Source organism: Aulonocara stuartgranti (assembly GCF_965226115.1).
Source record: "Aulonocara stuartgranti genome assembly, chromosome: 1".
Classification (NCBI taxonomy): domain Eukaryota; kingdom Metazoa; phylum Chordata; class Actinopteri; order Cichliformes; family Cichlidae; genus Aulonocara; species Aulonocara stuartgranti.
Genome location: NC_138939.1, coordinates 30,295,820 through 30,319,262, shown reverse-complemented (window position 1 = coordinate 30,319,262; position 23,443 = coordinate 30,295,820). Strand labels below are relative to the sequence as shown.

Sequence of the window (23,443 nt, the reverse complement as noted above, 5' to 3'; positions counted from 1 at the left end):
GACATGTTAAAATCCAGTGGCACCAAGGTATCATACAATAAAATAATGTGATTAATACATAAGTAAAAGAAATTCCTATACATGCCCCTTCCTGATTTCTTATGTTTTAACATGTTTGTTACACTTACATGTCTCCAATTTCAAATGTTAACACAGATGTTCAGAGTAAATACAGATTGTAGTTTTTTAAATGATGATTTCGTTTAGTTTGGGGAAACAGCTCTCCAACTTTACCTCATGTAGAAAAAGTCATTTCCTTCTAAACCTAATAAGTGGTTTTGTCATCTAGCAAGAACTGCAATCAAGCATTTGCAATAACTAATAAAAAAGCACTTGGGACAATTGTGTTGGTGACAGCTTTTGTTATAATATCAATAATATTTCTATGAATATGGGATACTGTTACATGTTTGCATAGACTTTTGTGAAATATGGAGACACTCCTGGCATTATATGAGCAAAGTGAGACTCATTTTTTAGGGTTGGTGGAGATGTGTGAAGATCCAAACAATCCCTGTCAGTGATGGAGAAGGTTTGATGAAAATATTTGGTAAAAAGTTCACCAGCATGAAGGAAATGAAGTTTCAAACTTCCCTTAGGAGGAGCCCAGCACGCCTGCTTAAAGAAAAGTAAGTGTGGCGATGTGGATGCTTGCAGCGACTGCTGTATAGAGGCCATCCTGCTACACATGAAACACATCAGAGTCATAATTGTTATTTTAGTCACGTGTTTGTTTATTATCCTTATTGTTTTATCTGGGACCGTTTGCAGACATCTCAGAGAGAGGAGACACCAGCATCTGAACAGAGACTCAAACCAGCAACCTGCAGCTCCCTGCTTGGCTGCTCCAGTTTTCTCCTCACTCATGTTGCCCACCAGTGATTTCTAGCTGCCCACCCACACAGCAGGCTAGAATATGCGCTGAGCCTCAGCACCCAATACTTGGACATGTTTTCTTTATTAAATAATGAACCAGACCCCAAAAGGTAAACAGCTGTTATTGCTAGGCAACGGGAGCAACATTTGGTGATGCAGCACCTGACATTCCTGACCATGTGGGCGGAGCATGCATGGAATGGAATGTTTAGTAGAACTGTGCAACACAAGCACTTAGTTCCAGCATTGTTCATTGTATCCAGACACAGCTAGAGACACATCTACAGCAGCATCTCTGTGCAGGACAAACGACAGTTGACGAAGAAAACATCAAAAACTTCACTTCACTCCTCTACAAAACGTTGGTTCCTTTGTTTAAAAGGCCAAAATGAATCAAGGGAGAACGAGAAGAGGATCGGCGAGTGCTTCACCTCACAATTCAGTACAGCTGATTAACCTGCAAGAAGAATTTGAAATGATACAGGCTGAAAATGTCAAATTAAAAGAAGAGGCAGAAAAATCAAGAGGAGAAGCTAAAAATTCAAAGTTTGAAACTGAGGTAGTATTGCAGGAATTACTGCATGTGGGTCTCAAACTTAAAGGAGAGAAAATGGGAAAACAACAGGCAGAAAATGAGAATAAAAACATGAAGAAAGAACTGTTGGAAGCTCAAAAAGCATTGGAGGAAGAGAAAAGCACAGCACAAGAAGCCAAAAATAAATATCTAACTGCAATGAAGGAGGCAGGAAATGTGATTCAGGAATTACAGGAGGTGCAGGAAGCTTTTGAAGAGGGAAAAAGGAAAATGCAGTTGGCAACACAAGAAGCTGCAAATGTAATGGCTGAAGCTGAAAAACTAAGAAAGGAATTACTGCATGTAAAGCAACAACTTCAAGAGGAGAAAAAACGTAAACATGAGGCAGAAAATGAGATTGAAAATATGAAGAAAGAATTGTTGGAAGCTCAAAAAGTGTTGGAGAAAGAGAAAATTAAAATACAGGAAGCAAAGAAAGAAATGGAAGATACAAAGAGTTACACTCAAAACATGAAGAAGGAACTGATGAAAGTGCAAGAAGAACTTGCAGAAGAGAAAATTGAGGTGAAGGCATTCATGAAAGAAATGACTGGCTCTGTGGTGACCAAGAAAGACTGCAAAGACGCACTTAAAGAAATACAAAAGCACAAAAAGGAAGCTAAAGAGCTCCTCAAACACAAAGTGAAACTCGCCAAACAGCAGCTGAAAGAAAAATTTAAAGATGCCGAGGAGCAGCTCAACAAAACCTTAAAAGAACTGAAGGCAAAAGAAAAGCAAGCCGAGGACAGGAGGGGATTCTGGAGCAGACTGCTGAGAAAGAACTGATCCAGCAGCATCGCGTTTGAGGAGATCAATAGTTTCTTCCTCCTCTCTCCACCTTTCTTTCACCCCATCCTTCTTCTTGGGACGTTTGTTTGTCTTTTAAAAACTAATCTAAATACATGTACTGAAATACACAAATAAAATTGCCATAACTTGACCTCATGTTGCCTGCTTCTTTTCTTGTGTCTGTGGATGTAAAACAGTAACACACTTTCTGCTCTGTGTGTCTTTAATTGTAAATAAATGCAATATGTTTTCATTTTAAAATGCAGTGCAAAAAACTTCCTTTCACACTCCCTTGCTACCTACCAGAGTCCTCAAAGAGACAAAAGACTCTTCCTGTGGAGTTGTCTGCTTCCTCCAACTTCCCTACTAGACCCCCACCATTTGTCTTACTGTGTGAGTGTGAGACATGTTAAAATCCAGTGGCACCAAGGTATCATACAATAAAATAATGTGATTAATACATAAGTAAAAGAAATTCCTATACATGCCCCTTCCTGATTTCTTATGTTTTAACATGTTTGTTACACTTACATGTCTCCAATTTCAAATGTTAACACAGATGTTCAGAGTAAATACAGATTGTAGTTTTTTAAATGATGATTTCGTTTAGTTTGGGGAAACAGCTCTCCAACTTTACCTCATGTAGAAAAAGTCATTTCCTTCTAAACCTAATAAGTGGTTTTGTCATCTAGCAAGAACTGCAATCAAGCATTTGCAATAACTAATAAAAAAGCACTTGGGACAATTGTGTTGGTGACAGCTTTTGTTATAATATCAATAATATTTCTATGAATATGGGATACTGTTACATGTTTGCATAGACTTTTGTGAAATATGGAGACACTCCTGGCATTATATGAGCAAAGTGAGACTCATTTTTTAGGGTTGGTGGAGATGAGTGTGAAGATCCAAACAATCCCTGTCAGTGATGGAGAAGGTTTGATGAAAATATTTGGTAAAAAGTTCACCAGCATGAAGGAAATGAAGTTTCAAACTTCCCTTTGGAGGACCCCAGCACGCCTGCTTAAAGAAAAGTAAGTGTGGCGATGTGGATGCTTGCAGCGACTGCTGTATAGAGGCCATCCTGCTACACATGAAACACATCAGAGTCATAATTGTTATTTTAGTCACGTGTTTGTTTATTATCCTTATTGTTTTATCTGGGACCGTTTGCAGACATCTCAGAGAGAGGAGACACCAGCATCTGAACAGAGACTCAAACCAGCAACCTGCAGCTCCCTGCTTGGCTGCTCCAGTTTTCTCCTCACTCATGTTGCCCACCAGTGATTTCTAGCTGCCCACCCACACAGCAGGCTAGAATATGCGCTGAGCCTCAGCACCCAATACTTGGACATGTTTTCTTTATTAAATAATGAACCAGACCCCAAAAGGTAAACAGCTGTTATTGCTAGGCAACGGGAGCAGCATTTGGTGATGCAGCACCTGACATTCCTGACCATGTGGGCGGAGCATGCATGGAATGGAATGTTTAGTAGAACTGTGCAACACAAGCACTTAGTTACAGCATTGTTCATTGTATCCAGACACAGCTAGAGACACATCTACAGCAGCATCTCTGTGCAGGACAAACGACAGTTGACGAAGAAAACATCAAAAACTTCACTTCACTCCTCTACAAAACGTTGGTTCCTTTGTTTAAAAGGCCAAAATGAATCAAGGGAGAACGAGAAGAGGATCGGCGAGTGCTTCACCTCACAATTCAGTACAGCTGATTAACCTGCAAGAAGAATTTGAAATGATACAGGCTGAAAATGTCAAATTAAAAGAAGAGGCAGAAAAATCAAGAGGAGAAGCTAAAAATTCAAAGTTTGAAACTGAGGTAGTATTGCAGGAATTACTGCATGTGGGTCTCAAAGTTAAAGGTGAGAAAATGGGAAAACAACAGGCAGAAAATGAGAATGAAAACATGAAGAAAGAACTGTTGGAAGCTCAAAAAGCATTGGAGGATGTTGTGATATTTTGATACCATAGTAGCATTTACAGGATATTGTTTTATTGTGATATTATACGGAAAAGAGTTACTCAATAAGGCCCATCTACTAGTTGTTTTTCTCTTTCTCTGTGACCCAAGAATTAAGGTGTAAGACTCACAAGCTGGTCCCCCAAGGTCGAAAACACCACAGAGATGAGACCACTTCCTTACTCCCATCCTCCCTTTTTCTTTATCTCCTGGAAAAGGCTCGTTAAAGGCTAGGTGGTTTGTTTCAGAATTCACTAATGAAAGAACTCTGTATTTTATGTCTAGGAGTGTATTTTGCTGGGATGATCATAAATTATAGCTGAACTGATAAACTACACAAGGGATACTTTGCTCAGAAGGCAGGAAGACGTTTCCTTATTTAGTCTGTACCGGTTTGAACTGGGAAAGCAGACACACGAACCTTTTTTTTCTCTATATAAGCTGTTATGTACTAAATAAACCTTTGAGTCGATTGGGAAGGCAACCTAAAGCAGTCTCTGTTTTCTTGTTCTCCCAAGCTGCTCCCGAGCTCGTACTAACACGCTGAATGGCATACCTGAGTGTTACTTTAAATAATTAGGAATCTTAGAAGGAAAGGACAGAACTCTGCTTATCGCTCGTGCCTTGGAGGGAAAACCGGGATGGACATTTTTTCCTTCAATTTGGTGTCAGAAGTGGGATCCGCTGACAGAAGGTAAATACACGTCTTTCATATTTATATAAAGACCGTATTATACCTCTCTCAGTGATCGATCCATAAAAAAAACGGGATATGCTGACGAAGTTTCACTTAGTGATCCAGAGAGATACACTGACGACTTCCTCAGTCCCCGAATAAAGTAAATTAACCCTTGTGTGGTGTTGGTGGACCCGCTAGAGTTGTGGCTTTCCAAATTAACACTATCAAACAATTTTATGTTAAATTACTATGAATTAATGTGCTTCTCGTTTTTCTTTTATATAAAATGTTATAAATAAATCAGTTATAATCAAGTGGAAAGACACAACACATTTATACGTAAAAAATAATAATAATAATAATTAATTGTTTAAGTTTTTCTTTTGAAAAAAAAAAACAAAAAAAAAAACAAAACAAACAAACACGGGTCTCAAGGGTTAAAAGCAGTAAATTAAAAGCAGAAAGACACAGGGAGTTGCCTGTTGTTTTGCGAGAAGTTGCTCGTTAAGTGAGAGTTGCTCACCCAAACAAAAATTGCTAGCAATAAATTTAAAGTGACCTCAGCTGTGCCGCAGCGAAAATACTAACCTAAATCCTCCTAGCGTGTAAACCCCTCTGGAAATCACTGAACATGGGTCAGAATTATTCAAAGACCACAGACAGGTCCGATAAAAAATCTAAAGTACCTGTAAAACCAAAAAATTAATAAAATACAAAATAAAGTCTCAAATAACGGCTCAGTATAACTCCCATTTCCGGTTACGTGTAACCCACGTCCGCGAATCGGTGAAGACGTCCATGATCACGTATCCAGAACATGCGGGAGTGCTTATGTGACTGACTTTGTTTACAACTTAAGAAGTTCAATGCATTCTAATTTATTTCCGGAGCCTTATCCCGAACGATTATCGCCAGAAAACAGGTCAGTAGAAATGTTGAATATCAGTTGTGATAAGAAAAGTAGTCTGCTTAAAAAGTCCTGTAGAAAATATATGACAGAATGCCGCGACGTGATACATCAAATGTTACCACTATGGAAAAAGGGACCGGAACCAGGTGTAGATGCTTTAACATCAAATAAAACTAGTGCAGGCTCTAGCAAAGAAAATAAATCTACTGCGGGAAAAGCTAGTCTTGCATGCTCAGCCATTCAGCCTACAGCCCCGCCGCCTTACGAAGATGAGACCGAATTAATAGTTGCTGCCGCAGCCACATGCAAACAACGTCAGCGCTTTGATCCAACCAGCTTAAAAGACAGTGACAAAAAACCTGAATCACATGCAACGGGTCTCAGCCACCTAATTGAACAAGATCAGGAAAAACAATATATACGCCGCGAGGAAGAATTAGCAGAACATAGAAAGAGAGAAAAACTTTTGAAAGAAGAATGTGAGGAACTTATGAAAAACAATTTAGACGACTATGAAGAAAAACTTTTGCATCAGGCAGTGTCCACGATAGACACCCACATGAAACGCCACGATATCGTAGCTAGAGGTTTAGAGGTAGCTAAAGAAATACCTGTTACCCGAACTTTAATAAAGACTTATCTAAAAGGAAAAAAGGAAAAACAAAGCCGGAATGACAAAGGTCCTCACGCCAACACTCGCGGTAGTAAACAAACAGACCCAAAGCATGATAAAGCATCCACAACTGCAGAGTTTTTGTGGGTAAATAATGACAAAATCACCAATTTCTTTAAGAATCTAAAGAAATTCCTGCTAACAATGTCCAGAGACAAAATTGACTTAAATGCAGTAACTATGTGTAAACAGAAGCCTGATGAATCTATCCTAGTATTCATAAAACGCTTTATGCACTGTTGGACAAGCTAGAGGTGCAAATTTAGCTCAGTTTTCCAGCAGCCGCAGACACCCAAAGCAAAAATGAATTTGTGTATTTAATTTAACACAAAGGGTGAAATGTTTGCTGACACTGATAACAGCTTATGTTTTCTCTGCCCTATGTACCGACATGATGGAGAAGGAACATCCTCTGTGTCAGCTAGACCCTCAGCAGAGAATGAACTCAACATCCTTTTTGTCCGGTACTCTATGTCACACACTGTGCCAAAAAAAACGTGTACAGATGCCACTAACAGGTAATCCCATGACTGGGAGCCACACTTTTGTTTCTCTCACACTGTTCAACAACATGATAACTGCTCACACAAGTGAAGGTCAAACAGTGATTTTGTTACATAACTCAGACATAGGTTACGAAATATGTCGTCACATAGATCTAACCTACCCTATCGACTGTACTATTTCTGCACTTACGTTGCCAGCTGAATACCAGAATATGACATTATGGTCTAAAAGTGAGAATGATATAGGATTTATTGACTGTACACTTTATCACGTACACCTATTAAAACACAACAAGCCAGTATATGTCAAGCAACATCCCATTTCTGCCGAAAAAGCCGCAGCTCTAGATGTCATGATAGGAGATTTATTGACTACAGGAGCAATAAAGCCCACACTCCTGTCAATCCTGTGCCAAAGCCTAACAAACCTGGCGTATGGCGTTTCATACAAGACTTAAGGCAAATTAATGCAGTCAGCATTCCTCTGCCACCTCTCGTTTCAGATGTTCACAGCATATTGACATGCATTGCATACACACTTTACCGTGGTGGATTTCAGTACCTGTGCATGAAGACACACAGCCGTTATTTGCATTCACACATAGAAATAAGCAGTACACTTGGACTCGTTTGCCCCAAGGCATGATAGACAGCTCTGCTGCTTTCTCAATGGTGCTTCACTCCTCCAGGGCTGCACCCTGATCCACATGTGGATGACCTCCTCCTCTGTGCTGAAAGTGAAAAACTATGTCAAACTGCTACACACATGCTTCTCCAGCACCTCAAAAAGACTGGCCACAAAGCATCTGCAAAGAAAATGCAGTACTGTCAGACTTCTGTTCAATATTTGGGATTCACATTGTCTCACGGAAAACGTTCCATGACTGCAGACAGGGTCAAAGCTGTGACCTCCGTCCCTCGTCCCACTACACAGAAGGAAATGTTGTCCTTCCTGGGCATGGTGAACTATTGCAGACAGTGGATACCAGACTGTTCTTTTCATGACCACATTCTGCGTGACTGTTGTAAAAAAGAGAAGCCTCCTCGAATACTGTGATCCACAGAAATGACTGCCTCTTTCAATGCATTAAAGGGAGTGCTGACCTCCGCCACTCAAAGGTGCTGCCTGAATTGTTCAGGAATGCCGGCCTGCCTGAGGGCAGTAGCAGCTTGCTCTATCATGATAAGGGACTGCGAGAAGCTCACACTCTCACATGACACTATTCTATACACCAATCACCAGGTCACGACCATTCTAGCAAACATAACTACACAACATATGCAAATCTCACCATAAAAGCGAGCAGCACACCCAATTCGCCAGCACATTTATTGATCCTATGCTGTGTTCTTCTGACCGACAGGATGGCTCAGACAGGCTTGATGTTCATGACTGCATGACACGTATACAGGAATCCACAGCACCACGTCCAGATTTAGAGCAAACACCTATCCCAGACTCAGCCACGGTTTATGTGGACGGGTCCTGTTCAAGGCCGAGTGACAACTCATTTCTTTGTGGCTATTCAGTGGTAACATTGCCTGACATTATACTAGAGGCTCACTCATTACCATTTCACTCAGCACAAAAAGCAGAGCTCATGGCTTTAATACGCGCCTGTGAGCTACATTTGGATAAGCATGTGACGATTTACACAGACAGCCGCTATGCATTTGGCGTTGTGCATGACTTTGGCACATTGTGGAGACAGAGAGGATTTAGATCTGCTGATGGAAAATAAATTGCTAAATTCTGATTTTGTTCAAAGACTTTTTCAGGCTATACAGCTGCCATCGGCCGTTGCAGTTGTAAAAACGAAAGGACACAGTACAGCTGACACAGACGAAGCAACAGGTAATGCCTTAGCAGACGTGACAGCCAAGGCTGCAGCTGCATCACAGCTCCCACCTCCGCAGGAAGTATTATCTGTGCCCCTACAGCTGCCACTTGTTACACTCCCAGACTATTTAGAAACAAATGTTGATTTAAAATTCATACAAGAGCAAGCCTCTGCATCTGATTACACCTATTGGGAGAATAATGACTGTACCTTAGATGACAGAGATGGCTTATACAAACTCTTAAGGGTTTGATTGCCCTCCCATATTCCCTGCTGCCAGTCCTTGTCCGACATTTTCACGGTGTGAATCATGTCGGACAAAGAGGGGTAATAGGGGCAATAAAATCAAGATTTGTAATTGAGAAAACATTGCATGCAGTAAAAAGCATATTAGCAACCTGTCTAACATGTGCGCGAACTAATGTAGGTAGCTCAAAAGCAAAACATCAGCATTTACCACAACCAGATTTTCCATTTCATACATTACAAATTGATTTTACACATATGCCAGCACAAGGAAGCATCAAGTACTTACTGGTAATAGTGGATCAATTTAGTAAATGAGTAGAAGCTTATCCAACCTCAAAAGAAACTGCAGAAGTAGTCTGTCAAAAGTTGAGCAATGAAATAATACCCAGATTCGGAATACCTCACCAGATTAACAGTGATAGAGGATCTTCATTCACATTAGAAGTAATTCAAAAGTGTGCTAAAACTTTAATGACCTGGGTCAAATTACTTACTCAAGTCCTGTGTGAGATTAGAATGACTCAATCTGCAGTAACCAAATTATCTCCATTTGAAATAAGACTATTTCCAACACCATGGTCAGCTTCCAGAGGGGCACCGCTAGTAGAAGGTGATGTATATTGCATTGTCCACTGATGTTCACAACCTGGTAGAAACACTGAATAATAACTATCAGAAAGTTTGTCTCTCTCAGCCTTTCCCCTCCACAGTTCCACCAGTGGAGACAAGGAGATGCATGTTGGAGAAGTCACTAAACCCAAGGACACTCTGGGAGGCCGCGCGTGTTCCAGCCCCCAGGCTTTACTGGCAGTGACGAAGAACCAGCATCCTCACAGACGGACAACCTCAGTGGATTCATGCCAGCAGGGTTAAGACCAGCCCAATCGGACCATCTCAGGCGTCGGATCAAGCAGACGACATCTCCGGCGAGCCAGCGCCCGGATCCAGAGCAAATAAACACACGGGTAGATGACATCTCAGGCGAGCCAGCGCCCGGATCCAATGTACACACACACACAATCACTGATTAACACACAACGCCTGAAAGAACAACAACAAGGTACTCAAACATCCAGCAGGAACAGAAAGCCAAAAGTACCACATGATGTCTAACCTGATAAAGCCAGACTCATTCCATCCTGATAATGGAGAAAATGAAATGCCCATTGTCATCATACGACGCTTATTCTGTGTCTCTCGAACCTGGGACCAGGCCAGGAGACAACTGAAGAACTGTTTTTCTTATATACTTTCTTATATATTTAGGTTATTTATCATATCTATCGCATTAACCTTAGGATTTCTCTTTGCTATTTTGTATTGTAAACTGCAACCATGTTCACATTTCTGCAGGTCATATTTTGCTGACTATACCTCATGCCCCATTTTGCAAGACACCTACTTAATGCACTCCTCACGTTCCCTAAAATCAGTAAATAGCAACATAGACGCCACTAATAAACCATTTTATGCACCCTCTAGAACAGGAGCTAACGCCTGGTATGAAAATGCCAGAACAGCCGCTCGTGATTTAGGAAACAGTAACTGTTATGTCTGTTCAAAGGCTAATCCAGAACAGGTAATAGTAGGATACCCCATATCCGGTTTCCCCCTCACTGAGGGACTAGAGAAAATCAGCGGAGATAATGCTCTCTTTAAAGACGCTTTACAGTTGACTCTGAGCCCTCTCGACTGCTTACTTAGACACACACACACACCAACTAACCCTGAGACTCCATTAGGCGAACTATTGAAGTTATCTAATGACACCGCAGGGACCTGCGCCCCAATGAAACGCCCCAAGAATAGGTTAAAACCCTCACTGCCCTTAGGACAGATCCCTCTCCATTTTAATACTAGTATGATATGTCTGCGCAGACTAAAGTTAACTGGCCCAGACACACACATAGATTATACAAAGGATAACTACACATTTTTCTCTGACTCCCCAGGTGCACGCTGTAATGAGACATGGCTAGCTGTCTCTATGGCTGAAGTTTTATCATATCTGGAGGAACACACACACAGTTCAAGTTCGAGCAGAGAATCGATCATTGTTCCCCCAGAGGGTGTCTTAAATGATACTGACTGGGGGGAGTTAGTTAAATCACACATGGTCACGCGCCTAACTAGACCAATCCCACATGCTTATTGGTTGTGCAATAATACCCTTAGATTAGCTTTACCTGTTAATTGGACCGGTACCTGTGGTTTAGTAACCGTTGATGTATGCTGTACTTTCATTCCCAATAATACCGCTCCTAACGGTTCATTCACACAAGCTATGAATAAACTTGAAGCATTGCAGATAGAACTAATTGCCAATACAGGTCACGGTCAGTGGCTACATAAGTGGCTACAGGACACGTTTGGAAGATGGAAGGAACTAATTGTAGCCTTTGTAACCGTTGCAGCATGTTTTTGATGATTATTGTCTGTTGTGTGGTACCCTGTGTACGTTCAATGATAACCCGTATAGCTACTAGTACAGCTACTTCAATGTATTTGCAATTGGCACAAATTGACCCAGATTATGTGTCAGATGTCATCAATGATGATCCTGATGTATGTATTGAGCATTACATTGTAAATTACTCGATTGTCTAAGAAAAGAATGACGTTTTCTTCTCTTTCTTTTCTTCTTTTTAAAATTTTGATATTAAGCTTCCTCAAAGGACTAGTTACATTTATGATTTGTTTCACATTTATGATTTGTCTTTATATTATGTTATTACATTCTGTCTTTATACTATGTTATCATTTCATGATAAAAGGAGAGAACTGTTGTGATATTTTGATACCATAGTAGCATTTACAGGATATTGTTTTATTGTGATATTATACGGAAAAGAGTTACTCAATAAGGCCCATCTACTAGTTGTTTTTCTCTTTCTCTGTGACCCAAGAATTAAGGTGTAAGACTCACAAGCTGGTCCCCCAAGGTCGAAAACACCACAGAGATGAGACCACTTCCTTACTCCCATCCTCCCTTTTTCTTTATCTCCTGGAAAAGGCTCGTTAAAGGCTAGGTGGTTTGTTTCAGAATTCACTAATGAAAGAACTCTGTATTTTATGTCTAGGAGTGTATTTTGCTGGGATGATCATAAATTATAGCTGAACTGATAAACTACACAAGGGATACTTTGCTCAGAAGGCAGGAAGACGTTTCCTTATTTAGTCTGTACCGGTTTGAACTGGGAAAGCAGACACACGAACCTTTTTTTTCTCTATATAAACTGCTGTGTATCAAATAAACCTTTGAGTCGATTGGGAAGGCAACCTAAAGCAGTCTCTGTTTTCTTGTTCTCCCAAGCTGCTCCCGAGCTCGTACTAACACGCTGAATGGCATACCTGAGTGTTACTTTAAATAATTAGGAATCTTAGAAGGAAAGGACAGAACTCTGCTTATCGCTCGTGCCTTGGAGGGAAAACCGGGATGGACATTTTTTCCTTCAGAGGAAGAGAAAAGCACAGCACAAGAAGCCAAAAATAAATATCTAACTGCAATGAAGGAGGCAGGAAATGTGATTCAGGAATTACAGGAGGTGCAGGAAGCTTTTGAAGAGGGAAAAAGGAAAATGCAGTTGGCAACACAAGAAGCTGCAAATGTAATGGCTGAAGCTGAAAAACTAAGAAAGGAATTACTGCATGTAAAGCAACAACTTCAAGAGGAGAAAAAACGTAAACATGAGGCAGAAAATGAGATTGAAAATATGAAGAAAGAATTGTTGGAAGCTCAAAAAGTGTTGGAGAAAGAGAAAATTAAAATACAGGAAGCAAAGAAAGAAATGGAAGATACAAAGAGTTATACTCCTCAAAACATGAAGAAGGAACTGATGAAAGTGCAAGAAGAACTTGCAGAAGAGAAAATTGAGGTGAAGGCATTCATGAAAGAAATGACTGGCTCTGTGGTGACCAAGAAAGACTGCAAAGACGCACTTAAAGAAATACAAAAGCACAAAAAGGAAGCTAAAGAGCTCCTCAAACACAAAGTGAAACTCGCCAAACAGCAGCTGAAAGAAAAATTTAAAGATGCCGAGGAGCAGCTCAACAAAACCTTAAAAGAACTGAAGGCAAAAGAAAAGCAAGCCGAGGACAGGAGGGGATTCTGGAGCAGACTGCTGAGAAAGAACTGATCCAGCAGCATCGAGTTTGAGGAGATCAATAGTTTCTTCCTCCTCTCTCCACCTTTCTTTCACCCCATCCTTCTTCTTGGGACGTTTGTTTGTCTTTTAAAAACTAATCTAAATACATGTACTGAAATACACAAATAAAATTGCCATAACTTGACCTCATGTTGCCTGCTTCTTTTCTTGTGTCTGTGGATGTAAAACAGTAACACACTTTCTGCTCTGTGTGTCTTTAATTGTAAATAAATGCAATATGTTTTCATTTTAAAATGCAGTGCAAAAAACTTCCTTTCACACTCCCTTGCTACCTACCAGAGTCCTCAAAGAGACAAAAGACTCTTCCTGTGGAGTTGTCTGCTTCCTCCAACTTCCCTACTAGACCCCCACCATTTGTCTTACTGTGTGAGTGTGAGACATGTTAAAATCCAGTGGCACCAAGGTATCATACAATAAAATAATGTGATTAATACATAAGTAAAAGAAATTCCTATACATGCCCCTTCCTGATTTCTTATGTTTTAACATGTTTGTTACACTTACATGTCTCCAATTTCAAATGTTAACACAGATGTTCAGAGTAAATACAGATTGTAGTTTTTTAAATGATGATTTCGTTTAGTTTGGGGAAACAGCTCTCCAACTTTACCTCATGTAGAAAAAGTCATTTCCTTCTAAACCTAATAAGTGGTTTTGTCATCTAGCAAGAACTGCAATCAAGCATTTGCAATAACTAATAAAAAAGCACTTGGGACAATTGTGTTGGTGACAGCTTTTGTTATAATATCAATAATATTTCTATGAATATGGGATACTGTTACATGTTTGCATAGACTTTTGTGAAATATGGAGACACTCCTGGCATTATATGAGCAAAGTGAGACTCATTTTTTAGGGTTGGTGGAGATGTGTGAAGATCCAAACAATCCCTGTCAGTGATGGAGAAGGTTTGATGAAAATATTTGGTAAAAAGTTCACCAGCATGAAGGAAATGAAGTTTCAAACTTCCCTTTGGAGGACCCCAGCACGCCTGCTTAAAGAAAAGTAAGTGTGGCGATGTGGATGCTTGCAGCGACTGCTGTATAGAGGCCATCCTGCTACACATGAAACACATCAGAGTCATAATTGTTATTTTAGTCACGTGTTTGTTTATTATCCTTATTGTTTTATCTGGGACCGTTTGCAGACATCTCAGAGAGAGGAGACACCAGCATCTGAACAGAGACTCAAACCAGCAACCTGCAGCTCCCTGCTTGGCTGCTCCAGTTTTCTCCTCACTCATGTTGCCCACCAGTGATTTCTAGCTGCCCACCCACACAGCAGGCTAGAATATGCGCTGAGCCTCAGCACCCAATACTTGGACATGTTTTCTTTATTAAATAATGAACCAGACCCCAAAAGGTAAACAGCTGTTATTGCTAGGCAACGGGAGCAGCATTTGGTGATGCAGCACCTGACATTCCTGACCATGTGGGCGGAGCATGCATGGAATGGAATGTTTAGTAGAACTGTGCAACACAAGCACTTAGTTACAGCATTGTTCATTGTATCCAGACACAGCTAGAGACACATCTACAGCAGCATCTCTGTGCAGGACAAACGACAGTTGACGAAGAAAACATCAAAAACTTCACTTCACTCCTCTACAAAACGTTGGTTCCTTTGTTTAAAAGGCCAAAATGAATCAAGGGAGAACGAGAAGAGGATCGGCGAGTGCTTCACCTCACAATTCAGTACAGCTGATTAACCTGCAAGAAGAATTTGAAATGATACAGGCTGAAAATGTCAAATTAAAAGAAGAGGCAGAAAAATCAAGAGGAGAAGCTAAAAATTCAAAGTTTGAAACTGAGGTAGTATTGCAGGAATTACTGCATGTGGGTCTCAAAGTTAAAGGTGAGAAAATGGGAAAACAACAGGCAGAAAATGAGAATGAAAACATGAAGAAAGAACTGTTGGAAGCTCAAAAAGCATTGGAGGATGTTGTGATATTTTGATACCATAGTAGCATTTACAGGATATTGTTTTATTGTGATATTATACGGAAAAGAGTTACTCAATAAGGCCCATCTACTAGTTGTTTTTCTCTTTCTCTGTGACCCAAGAATTAAGGTGTAAGACTCACAAGCTGGTCCCCCAAGGTCGAAAACACCACAGAGATGAGACCACTTCCTTACTCCCATCCTCCCTTTTTCTTTATCTCCTGGAAAAGGCTCGTTAAAGGCTAGGTGGTTTGTTTCAGAATTCACTAATGAAAGAACTCTGTATTTTATGTCTAGGAGTGTATTTTGCTGGGATGATCATAAATTATAGCTGAACTGATAAACTACACAAGGGATACTTTGCTCAGAAGGCAGGAAGACGTTTCCTTATTTAGTCTGTACCGGTTTGAACTGGGAAAGCAGACACACGAACCTTTTTTTTCTCTATATAAGCTGTTATGTACTAAATAAACCTTTGAGTCGATTGGGAAGGCAACCTAAAGCAGTCTCTGTTTTCTTGTTCTCCCAAGCTGCTCCCGAGCTCGTACTAACACGCTGAATGGCATACCTGAGTGTTACTTTAAATAATTAGGAATCTTAGAAGGAAAGGACAGAACTCTGCTTATCGCTCGTGCCTTGGAGGGAAAACCGGGATGGACATTTTTTCCTTCAATTTGGTGTCAGAAGTGGGATCCGCTGACAGAAGGTAAATACACGTCTTTCATATTTATATAAAGACCGTATTATACCTCTCTCAGTGATCGATCCATAAAAAAAACGGGATATGCTGACGAAGTTTCACTTAGTGATCCAGAGAGATACACTGACGACTTCCTCAGTCCCCGAATAAAGTAAATTAACCCTTGTGTGGTGTTGGTGGACCCGCTAGAGTTGTGGCTTTCCAAATTAACACTATCAAACAATTTTATGTTAAATTACTATGAATTAATGTGCTTCTCGTTTTTCTTTTATATAAAATGTTATAAATAAATCAGTTATAATCAAGTGGAAAGACACAACACATTTATACGTAAAAAATAATAATAATAATAATTAATTGTTTAAGTTTTTCTTTTGAAAAAAAAAAACAAAAAAAAAAACAAAACAAACAAACACGGGTCTCAAGGGTTAAAAGCAGTAAATTAAAAGCAGAAAGACACAGGGAGTTGCCTGTTGTTTTGCGAGAAGTTGCTCGTTAAGTGAGAGTTGCTCACCCAAACAAAAATTGCTAGCAATAAATTTAAAGTGACCTCAGCTGTGCCGCAGCGAAAATACTAACCTAAATCCTCCTAGCGTGTAAACCCCTCTGGAAATCACTGAACATGGGTCAGAATTATTCAAAGACCACAGACAGGTCCGATAAAAAATCTAAAGTACCTGTAAAACCAAAAAATTAATAAAATACAAAATAAAGTCTCAAATAACGGCTCAGTATAACTCCCATTTCCGGTTACGTGTAACCCACGTCCGCGAATCGGTGAAGACGTCCATGATCACGTATCCAGAACATGCGGGAGTGCTTATGTGACTGACTTTGTTTACAACTTAAGAAGTTCAATGCATTCTAATTTATTTCCGGAGCCTTATCCCGAACGATTATCGCCAGAAAACAGGTCAGTAGAAATGTTGAATATCAGTTGTGATAAGAAAAGTAGTCTGCTTAAAAAGTCCTGTAGAAAATATATGACAGAATGCCGCGACGTGATACATCAAATGTTACCACTATGGAAAAAGGGACCGGAACCAGGTGTAGATGCTTTAACATCAAATAAAACTAGTGCAGGCTCTAGCAAAGAAAATAAATCTACTGCGGGAAAAGCTAGTCTTGCATGCTCAGCCATTCAGCCTACAGCCCCGCCGCCTTACGAAGATGAGACCGAATTAATAGTTGCTGCCGCAGCCACATGCAAACAACGTCAGCGCTTTGATCCAACCAGCTTAAAAGACAGTGACAAAAAACCTGAATCACATGCAACGGGTCTCAGCCACCTAATTGAACAAGATCAGGAAAAACAATATATACGCCGCGAGGAAGAATTAGCAGAACATAGAAAGAGAGAAAAACTTTTGAAAGAAGAATGTGAGGAACTTATGAAAAACAATTTAGACGACTATGAAGAAAAACTTTTGCATCAGGCAGTGTCCACGATAGACACCCACATGAAACGCCACGATATCGTAGCTAGAGGTTTAGAGGTAGCTAAAGAAATACCTGTTACCCGAACTTTAATAAAGACTTATCTAAAAGGAAAAAAGGAAAAACAAAGCCGGAATGACAAAGGTCCTCACGCCAACACTCGCGGTAGTAAACAAACAGACCCAAAGCATGATAAAGCATCCACAACTGCAGAGTTTTTGTGGGTAAATAATGACAAAATCACCAATTTCTTTAAGAATCTAAAGAAATTCCTGCTAACAATGTCCAGAGACAAAATTGACTTAAATGCAGTAACTATGTGTAAACAGAAGCCTGATGAATCTATCCTAGTATTCATAAAACGCTTTATGCACTGTTGGACAAGCTAGAGGTGCAAATTTAGCTCAGTTTTCCAGCAGCCGCAGACACCCAAAGCAAAAATGAATTTGTGTATTTAATTTAACACAAAGGGTGAAATGTTTGCTGACACTGATAACAGCTTATGTTTTCTCTGCCCTATGTACCGACATGATGGAGAAGGAACATCCTCTGTGTCAGCTAGACCCTCAGCAGAGAATGAACTCAACATCCTTTTTGTCCGGTACTCTATGTCACACACTGTGCCAAAAAAAACGTGTACAGATGCCACTAACAGGTAATCCCATGACTGGGAGCCACACTTTTGTTTCTCTCACACTGTTCAACAACATGATAACTGCTCACACAAGTGAAGGTCAAACAGTGATTTTGTTACATAACTCAGACATAGGTTATGAAATATGTCGTCACATAGATCTAACCTACCCTATCGACTGTACTATTTCTGCACTTACGTTGCCAGCTGAATACCAGAATATGACATTATGGTCTAAAAGTGAGAATGATATAGGATTTATTGACTGTACACTTTATCACGTACACCTATTAAAACACAACAAGCCAGTATATGTCAAGCAACATCCCATTTCTGCCGAAAAAGCCGCAGCTCTAGATGTCATGATAGGAGATTTATTGACTACAGGAGCAATAAAGCCCACACTCCTGTCAATCCTGTGCCAAAGCCTAACAAACCTGGCGTATGGCGTTTCATACAAGACTTAAGGCAAATTAATGCAGTCAGCATTCCTCTGCCACCTCTCGTTTCAGATGTTCACAGCATATTGACATGCATTGCATACACACTTTACCGTGGTGGATTTCAGTACCTGTGCATGAAGACACACAGCCGTTATTTGCATTCACACATAGAAATAAGCAGTACACTTGGACTCGTTTGCCCCAAGGCATGATAGACAGCTCTGCTGCTTTCTCAATGGTGCTTCACTCCTCCAGGGCTGCACCCTGATCCACATGTGGATGACCTCCTCCTCTGTGCTGAAAGTGAAAAACTATGTCAAACTGCTACACACATGCTTCTCCAGCACCTCAAAAAGACTGGCCACAAAGCATCTGCAAAGAAAATGCAGTACTGTCAGACTTCTGTTCAATATTTGGGATTCACATTGTCTCACGGAAAACGTTCCATGACTGCAGACAGGGTCAAAGCTGTGACCTCCGTCCCTCGTCCCACTACACAGAAGGAAATGTTGTCCTTCCTGGGCATGGTGAACTATTGCAGACAGTGGATACCAGACTGTTCTTTTCATGACCACATTCTGCGTGACTGTTGTAAAAAAGAGAAGCCTCCTCGAATACTGTGATCCACAGAAATGACTGCCTCTTTCAATGCATTAAAGGGAGTGCTGACCTCCGCCACTCAAAGGTGCTGCCTGAATTGTTCAGGAATGCCGGCCTGCCTGAGGGCAGTAGCAGCTTGCTCTATCATGATAAGGGACTGCGAGAAGCTCACACTCTCACATGACACTATTCTATACACCAATCACCAGGTCACGACCATTCTAGCAAACATAACTACACAACATATGCAAATCTCACCATAAAAGCGAGCAGCACACCCAATTCGCCAGCACATTTATTGATCCTATGCTGTGTTCTTCTGACCGACAGGATGGCTCAGACAGGCTTGATGTTCATGACTGCATGACACGTATACAGGAATCCACAGCACCACGTCCAGATTTAGAGCAAACACCTATCCCAGACTCAGCCACGGTTTATGTGGACGGGTCCTGTTCAAGGCCGAGTGACAACTCATTTCTTTGTGGCTATTCAGTGGTAACATTGCCTGACATTATACTAGAGGCTCACTCATTACCATTTCACTCAGCACAAAAAGCAGAGCTCATGGCTTTAATACGCGCCTGTGAGCTACATTTGGATAAGCATGTGACGATTTACACAGACAGCCGCTATGCATTTGGCGTTGTGCATGACTTTGGCACATTGTGGAGACAGAGAGGATTTAGATCTGCTGATGGAAAATAAATTGCTAAATTCTGATTTTGTTCAAAGACTTTTTCAGGCTATACAGCTGCCATCGGCCGTTGCAGTTGTAAAAACGAAAGGACACAGTACAGCTGACACAGACGAAGCAACAGGTAATGCCTTAGCAGACGTGACAGCCAAGGCTGCAGCTGCATCACAGCTCCCACCTCCGCAGGAAGTATTATCTGTGCCCCTACAGCTGCCACTTGTTACACTCCCAGACTATTTAGAAACAAATGTTGATTTAAAATTCATACAAGAGCAAGCCTCTGCATCTGATTACACCTATTGGGAGAATAATGACTGTACCTTAGATGACAGAGATGGCTTATACAAACTCTTAAGGGTTTGATTGCCCTCCCATATTCCCTGCTGCCAGTCCTTGTCCGACATTTTCACGGTGTGAATCATGTCGGACAAAGAGGGGTAATAGGGGCAATAAAATCAAGATTTGTAATTGAGAAAACATTGCATGCAGTAAAAAGCATATTAGCAACCTGTCTAACATGTGCGCGAACTAATGTAGGTAGCTCAAAAGCAAAACATCAGCATTTACCACAACCAGATTTTCCATTTCATACATTACAAATTGATTTTACACATATGCCAGCACAAGGAAGCATCAAGTACTTACTGGTAATAGTGGATCAATTTAGTAAATGAGTAGAAGCTTATCCAACCTCAAAAGAAACTGCAGAAGTAGTCTGTCAAAAGTTGAGCAATGAAATAATACCCAGATTCGGAATACCTCACCAGATTAACAGTGATAGAGGATCTTCATTCACATTAGAAGTAATTCAAAAGTGTGCTAAAACTTTAATGACCTGGGTCAAATTACTTACTCAAGTCCTGTGTGAGATTAGAATGACTCAATCTGCAGTAACCAAATTATCTCCATTTGAAATAAGACTATTTCCAACACCATGGTCAGCTTCCAGAGGGGCACCGCTAGTAGAAGGTGATGTATATTGCATTGTCCACTGATGTTCACAACCTGGTAGAAACACTGAATAATAACTATCAGAAAGTTTGTCTCTCTCAGCCTTTCCCCTCCACAGTTCCACCAGTGGAGACAAGGAGATGCATGTTGGAGAAGTCACTAAACCCAAGGACACTCTGGGAGGCCGCGCGTGTTCCAGCCCCCAGGCTTTACTGGCAGTGACGAAGAACCAGCATCCTCACAGACGGACAACCTCAGTGGATTCATGCCAGCAGGGTTAAGACCAGCCCAATCGGACCATCTCAGGCGTCGGATCAAGCAGACGACATCTCCGGCGAGCCAGCGCCCGGATCCAGAGCAAATAAACACACGGGTAGATGACATCTCAGGCGAGCCAGCGCCCGGATCCAATGTACACACACACACAATCACTGATTAACACACAACGCCTGAAAGAACAACAACAAGGTACTCAAACATCCAGCAGGAACAGAAAGCCAAAAGTACCACATGATGTCTAACCTGATAAAGCCAGACTCATTCCATCCTGATAATGGAGAAAATGAAATGCCCATTGTCATCATACGACGCTTATTCTGTGTCTCTCGAACCTGGGACCAGGCCAGGAGACAACTGAAGAACTGTTTTTCTTATATACTTTCTTATATATTTAGGTTATTTATCATATCTATCGCATTAACCTTAGGATTTCTCTTTGCTATTTTGTATTGTAAACTGCAACCATGTTCACATTTCTGCAGGTCATATTTTGCTGACTATACCTCATGCCCCATTTTGCAAGACACCTACTTAATGCACTCCTCACGTTCCCTAAAATCAGTAAATAGCAACATAGACGCCACTAATAAACCATTTTATGCACCCTCTAGAACAGGAGCTAACGCCTGGTATGAAAATGCCAGAACAGCCGCTCGTGATTTAGGAAACAGTAACTGTTATGTCTGTTCAAAGGCTAATCCAGAACAGGTAATAGTAGGATACCCCATATCCGGTTTCCCCCTCACTGAGGGACTAGAGAAAATCAGCGGAGATAATGCTCTCTTTAAAGACGCTTTACAGTTGACTCTGAGCCCTCTCGACTGCTTACTTAGACACACACACACACCAACTAACCCTGAGACTCCATTAGGCGAACTATTGAAGTTATCTAATGACACCGCAGGGACCTGCGCCCCAATGAAACGCCCCAAGAATAGGTTAAAACCCTCACTGCCCTTAGGACAGATCCCTCTCCATTTTAATACTAGTATGATATGTCTGCGCAGACTAAAGTTAACTGGCCCAGACACACACATAGATTATACAAAGGATAACTACACATTTTTCTCTGACTCCCCAGGTGCACGCTGTAATGAGACATGGCTAGCTGTCTCTATGGCTGAAGTTTTATCATATCTGGAGGAACACACACACAGTTCAAGTTCGAGCAGAGAATCGATCATTGTTCCCCCAGAGGGTGTCTTAAATGATACTGACTGGGGGGAGTTAGTTAAATCACACATGGTCACGCGCCTAACTAGACCAATCCCACATGCTTATTGGTTGTGCAATAATACCCTTAGATTAGCTTTACCTGTTAATTGGACCGGTACCTGTGGTTTAGTAACCGTTGATGTATGCTGTACTTTCATTCCCAATAATACCGCTCCTAACGGTTCATTCACACAAGCTATGAATAAACTTGAAGCATTGCAGATAGAACTAATTGCCAATACAGGTCACGGTCAGTGGCTACATAAGTGGCTACAGGACACGTTTGGAAGATGGAAGGAACTAATTGTAGCCTTTGTAACCGTTGCAGCATGTTTTTGATGATTATTGTCTGTTGTGTGGTACCCTGTGTACGTTCAATGATAACCCGTATAGCTACTAGTACAGCTACTTCAATGTATTTGCAATTGGCACAAATTGACCCAGATTATGTGTCAGATGTCATCAATGATGATCCTGATGTATGTATTGAGCATTACATTGTAAATTACTCGATTGTCTAAGAAAAGAATGACGTTTTCTTCTCTTTCTTTTCTTCTTTTTAAAATTTTGATATTAAGCTTCCTCAAAGGACTAGTTACATTTATGATTTGTTTCACATTTATGATTTGTCTTTATATTATGTTATTACATTCTGTCTTTATACTATGTTATCATTTCATGATAAAAGGAGAGAACTGTTGTGATATTTTGATACCATAGTAGCATTTACAGGATATTGTTTTATTGTGATATTATACGGAAAAGAGTTACTCAATAAGGCCCATCTACTAGTTGTTTTTCTCTTTCTCTGTGACCCAAGAATTAAGGTGTAAGACTCACAAGCTGGTCCCCCAAGGTCGAAAACACCACAGAGATGAGACCACTTCCTTACTCCCATCCTCCCTTTTTCTTTATCTCCTGGAAAAGGCTCGTTAAAGGCTAGGTGGTTTGTTTCAGAATTCACTAATGAAAGAACTCTGTATTTTATGTCTAGGAGTGTATTTTGCTGGGATGATCATAAATTATAGCTGAACTGATAAACTACACAAGGGATACTTTGCTCAGAAGGCAGGAAGACGTTTCCTTATTTAGTCTGTACCGGTTTGAACTGGGAAAGCAGACACACGAACCTTTTTTTTCTCTATATAAACTGCTGTGTATCAAATAAACCTTTGAGTCGATTGGGAAGGCAACCTAAAGCAGTCTCTGTTTTCTTGTTCTCCCAAGCTGCTCCCGAGCTCGTACTAACACGCTGAATGGCATACCTGAGTGTTACTTTAAATAATTAGGAATCTTAGAAGGA

At 40.7% G+C, this 23,443-nt stretch overlaps 1 long non-coding RNA gene across 1 annotated transcript; it reads left to right on the top strand.

Annotated features, from left to right (window-relative positions):
- Positions 1 to 5,350: 5,350 nt before the first annotated feature.
- LOC309697785 lies at positions 5,351 to 21,974 on the top strand. The gene is made up of 2 exons (XR_014273911.1): positions 5,351 to 10,059; positions 20,953 to 21,974. It is a non-coding gene; the product is annotated as an uncharacterized lncRNA (long non-coding RNA).
- Positions 21,975 to 23,443: the final 1,469 nt, after the last annotated feature.